Here is a 5,385-nt window from a genome sequence, read left to right as displayed (position 1 = left end):
GCCACTGCACTACAGTCTGGGCGACAGAGTGAGACTCCAACTCAAAAAAAAAAAAAAGTCATAAAAATAGAATTATACATTGCCTCAACTCTTCACCCCTTCTACCAGATAAGGACAAAGCAACAAGGTACCATCTTGAAAGCAGAGACTAGGCTCTCACAAAACATTAAATTTGCTAGTACCTTGATCTTGGGCTTCTTACCATCCAGAACTGTGAGTCATAAATTTCTATTGTTTATAAATTATCCAGTCTATGTATTTTTGTTAGAGCAGCAAGAAAGGTAAGACAGGGATTGTACCAAATACATATTTACACCAGCAATGTACGAATGTTTCTCCACATCCTTTCTAGCATTTTGCATTGTATGCTTTATTTGAGCCATCCCAGTCAGTTTTCAGTGGTTTCTCATTATGGTTTTAATTTTCATTTCCCTATTAGCTAATGTTGTTGCATATCTTACCATGTACCTATTTGCTACATATGTACATACTTTTTAGTGAAATTCTTGTTCATGTCTGTTGCCCATTTCCTAATTGCTTTTTTTAATAGAGTTATAAGAGGTTTTTCTCTTTTAGGTAGCAGTCTTTAGCCAGATATGTGGTTGACAGATATTCTCTGCCACTCTGGATGTAGCTTTTGGGGATTGTTTTTCAGAAGAATATATAATTATAAAGGATGACATTTATGGCATAATTTTAGGGAAAAGAGCAAATATTAAAACATTATGCACGTATATACATATATATGTATATTCTCTGTCATACTGGAGTATGCATAGTAAATATGAACTGGGTTAAGTTTGAGCAGGGTGATTACCAGTAATTTTTTGTTTTTGCTGTCTTAAATTTCCTGTGATGATTATTAGTCACTTTTAAAACAGGAAAACATAATTGAAATGATATCTAAGCAAGCTTATGAATCCATAGGAAACTTCAAGGTAAATACTGATTCCCATAGAAGGTAGGCTAACAGTCAGGGAAGGTTTCCAGAAGGAAAAGGCATGAACCGAGGTGGTTTATGAAAGACAGAAGGACATTTTTTGTCACAATTTGCCCACAGAGACCCTGTGGCCACAGATTTTCCAACTGGCATTCTGCTTCTCCTGGCTTCAGAGAGAGAAATGCATTGTCTTGGCTGGACCCTTGAGAGGCCCTTCCTGCCCAAACTTGACCTAGAGGACTCTATGACTACAATTTCTGCATCCCAAAGTGCCTTTGAAAGTATCTTTCCCCAGATGACCCTGAAGAAGCTCATAGTTCATCACTCAGGGATGTGTGCACAGGAGTTATGAACTTAATATAAGTTTCCCCTCAAAAATTCATATGTTACATCCCTAATTCCCAAGATAATAGTTTTGGAGGTGAGGCCTTTGGGAACTAAAACGATTTAGAAAAGGTCATCAGGGTACAGCCCTTATAAGATTAGTCCCCTTATAGAAAGAAGACAGAGAAATGTCTTTCTCCCTCCATGAACACACACCTAGGGAAGGCCATGAAATCACACAGAGAGAAGCCAGGTAGGGTGACCTCATCAAGAAATGATCTGCCGTTACCTTGATTTTGTCTTTAGTCTCCAGTACTGTGGAAAATAAGTGTCTGTTTTTAAAGCCACCCAGTGTGCTATTTTGCTATAGTAGCCCAGACAAACTAAGAACCGGTGAAACTAGTGTCATCACATACAATCATGTGGAGAACAGGAATCAGAGTGGAAAGGACAGAGTGGGTAGACAGGTTGCCACTGAATTGCCAAGTTACCCTACCTGAGTTACTGCTTCTCTGAGCTGAGGTTGCTTGTCTGTAAAGTGGGGCAATGACTCTCTCACAGAGCTAAGGGCAACATGGGTTAATTGTTTTTTGAAATTAGTGAGAAAAGGATAGGTAAAAGGTTCTCTAGACAGTAATGACTTACAAATGTGAGCAATTTATCATTCCACAGGAATTCACCAGAAGGTGCAGCAGTCCACTCCTGCCAGATGACAGGTCATGCTTACAAAGACTTCCCTGTAGGGATCAGGATTCCTAAGTAAAAGACAATGGGATTATATTTATGAGGATATGTTGGGTAGGAAGTTACATGCTGCATCTTGTTCATCACACAGGAAATTTCCCAAAGAAGGTGTACACCAAGGCAGAATAAGTAGACTGATTAAGAGGAGTGCAATAGAAGAATTTTTTTTTTTTGAGTTGGAGTCTCACTCTGTCACCCAGACTGGAGTGCAGTGGCCGCTCCCAGCCACCGCAGCCTCTACCTGCTGGGCTCCGGCAATCCTTCCGCCTCAGCCTTCCGAGTAGTCAGGGGTAGAAGAATTTTTAATACCAAGCACCTAATATGTCAGGAACTAAATTAGGTCTAAAATAAGACCCTTTCAGGAAGGACCCGAAGACAGGTTTTTCACAACCCTGATGTTGATGAGAAGGTTGAGGAGGGGAGAAGGGTAATTTGAGAAGATTTTTGCTGTTGTCTTTTCATTCTCAAACTTTCCATGACCCTGCACTCTGTTGACCACAGAGGCACCGGATCACCTGTTCAGTCTTAAATTTACTAGTTTTGCCTAGTTTCAGGAGCCTTCATTTATGTTTTTTGTGATACTCTGTACTCCAGGTTTCACCTGCCAAGGTTAGGAGAGCCTCAGCCACAACCCTGGGGCTCCAGAGGCATCAAGGTTATAGGACCAGTAACTGATTGCATGTCCACCCACCCTATCCCCAAGCACGCACTGGGAATCTAATTCCTTTTCAGAGGAACAGCATATGTACTGCCCCAAGAAGGAAGAACCAGATCAAAAAGGGTAACAAATTTAGGTTTGGCTAAGGGCAAAGTGTGCGGCTTTCAGGGTTCTTCCAGGATGGTACGCAGGCCAGAAGGTAAGGGACACACCCAGACATTGTCTGTGTCCCTTCAAAAAATCAGCTATGTTAGGGATGGCTGCAGTCCTAAGAAGAGGACCCGACAAGGTGAGCTGAGGTACAAAAACCTATTCACTTCCTTTGGTTCAGGTTGGGCAGAAACTTTGTGGAGAGAGAGAAGTTAGCTCCTTTCTACAGCAAGGCCCAGAAAGGACAGAGTGAGGGTGGTAGATCCCCAAACTTTGAGCATGGCTCTCACAAGGCAAATGGCATCTAGTTAGAAAATATGAACCCTGGAGACAGACTGCCTGGGTTTGAATTGTGGCTCCACCACTTACCTGCTCAGGCAAGTGAATCAGCCTCTGTGTCACTCTGTTTCCCTATCTCTACAAGAGACGGTAACCATCTGCCTCAAGGAAAAGAAAGGAAGTAAATAAGTTGGTGTGCATAAAGCCTCAGAAATGTGCCTGGCACACATGGCCAGCACCATGGTTTGCTCTGGTGGAAGACAATATGAACGAAGGCATATCTTTTTCTCAAAGAGTGAAATAGTCAATACTGTGAGGTTTTTGTTCCATACAAAGAGTGAAAAAGTCAATTTGCAGATTTTGTGGTCCATACAGTTACAGTGACTTTTCTTCTTCTCCTCCTCCTCCTCCTCCTCCTTCCTTCCCCTCTCTCTTTTTCTTTCTTTCTTTCCTTCCTCCTCCTCCTCCTCCTCCTCATTTTTCTTCCCTTTGCTTTTCTTCTTTGTTTTGAGTTGGAGTCTCACTCTGTCGCCCAGGCTGGAGGACAGTGGCATGCTCCCAGCCACCGCAGCCTCGACCCACTGGGCTCCGGTGATCCTTCCGCCTCAGCCTTCCAAGTAGCTGGAACTACAGGCGCGCACTACCATGCCTGGCTAACTTGTTGATTTATTGTAGAGATGAGGTCTCACCAAATTGCCCGGGCGGGTCTCGAACCCGCAGGTTCAGATAATCCACTCACCTCGGCCTTTACTTTCTGTGAACTGTCTTTAAATTCTTTATGCGCGGAAGTAGGTTATGGCCAACTGCCACCGTCCGCTGACGGAATCCCTTCCCCAGGATTTGGCCTCCTTCCGCCAACCCCCAACGCACATTGAAGATCCTAACATTTTCAGAGAGCCTTTTGGAAAGAACAAGTCGACTTCAATAAATGAAGGAGAATAAAGAAAATCCAAGCCCCTCAGTAACTTCAGCAAACCTGGACCACACAAAACCATATTGGTACTGGAATAAGAGAGACTTGGCTCATACACTCTCACAACTCGAAGGGCTTGATCCAGCCACTGAGGCCTGGTACCGCCGAGAAGGGGCTCGGTTCATCTTCGATGTGGGCACACGTTTGGGGCTACACTATGATACCCTGGCAACTGGAATAATTTATTTTCATCGCTTTTATATGTTTCATTCCTTCAAGCAATTCCCAAGATATGTGACAGGAGTGTGTTGTCTATTTCTGGCTGGGAAAGTAAAAGAAACACCAAAAAAAGTAAAGATATCATCAAGACAGCCCGTAGTTTATTAAATGATGTACAATTTGGCCAGTTTGGAGATGACTCAAAGGAGGAAGTCATGGTTCTGGAGAGAATCTTGCTGCAGACCATCAAGTGCGACCTCCAGGTAGAATATCCCTACCAGTTCCTACTCAAATATGCTAAACAACTCAAAGGTGATAAAAACAAAATTCAGAAGTTGGTTCAAATGGCATGGACATTTGTAAATGACAGTCTCTGCACCACCTTGTCACTGCAGTGGGAGCCAGAGATCGTAGCAGTAGCAGTGATGTATCCCGCAGGATGTTTGTGCAAATTTGAAATACAAGAATGGACCTCCAAGCCCATGTACAGGAGACGGTGGGAGCAGTTTGTTCAAGATGTCCCAGTTGATGTTTTAGAAGGTACCAGGCGTGCTGAGCTTTCTTGTGAGGGTGTTTACATTATTCTTCCCTGTGAACTCTGAGTCCCAAGCATGGATTTTCCTAAATAGGCATTGTGTAAGCAATCTTTCAGAAGCACCGTTATTTAAATGACATGGTTTTCACTTCGTCCAAGCACGTAGTTTTGGTGAACTAAAAACACACACCAGTGTGTGTACAACCAAGGTGGCATGAGTTGCACCTGTGACTCCTGCTTCTTGGTCCTGGTAGGGGAATCAGAACTGACTGTTTTTGTGGGTAGAATTGCATTGAAAACTTCAGCTTATGGTAAGTCCATTGTTGCCTATCGTCTAGACATCTGCCACCAAATCCTGGATCTTTACTCCCAAGAAAAACAACAGATGCCTCATCACCCAAGAAGCCGTCGCCACAGCCCAGTCCTCCCCGGCAGGTGAAAGGAGGCGTGGTTGTTTCTCCCAAAGAAGAGGACAAAGCAGCAGAACCACCACCGCCTAAAATCCCCCAAATTGAGACCACTCACCCACCATTGCCTCCGGCCCACCCACCTCCAGACCGGAAGCCGCCCCTGGCGGCTGCCTGGGGCGAGGCCGAGCCGCCGGGCCCCGTGGACGCCAGCGA

The 5,385-nt window shown here is 44.1% G+C and overlaps 1 pseudogene across 1 annotated transcript in view; it reads left to right on the top strand.

Annotated features, from left to right (window-relative positions):
- The first annotated feature begins 3,977 nt into the window (after positions 1-3,977).
- Positions 3,978-5,385, top strand: part of LOC103250329 — a 2,297-nt pseudogene continuing 889 nt past the window's right edge. Inside the window, exons 1-2 of the transcript XR_002481410.1 lie at positions 3,978-4,767; positions 5,101-5,381. The product of XR_002481410.1 is annotated as a cyclin-K-like (transcript). The remainder of the gene's footprint in view (positions 4,768-5,100; positions 5,382-5,385) is intronic.

This window comes from Carlito syrichta, unplaced genomic scaffold (genome assembly GCF_000164805.1).
Source record: "Carlito syrichta isolate Samal-C Ts95f unplaced genomic scaffold, Tarsius_syrichta-2.0.1 Scaffold128159, whole genome shotgun sequence".
Classification (NCBI taxonomy): Eukaryota; Metazoa; Chordata; class Mammalia; order Primates; family Tarsiidae; genus Carlito; species Carlito syrichta.
This window is presented reverse-complemented; position numbering and strand designations above follow the sequence as displayed.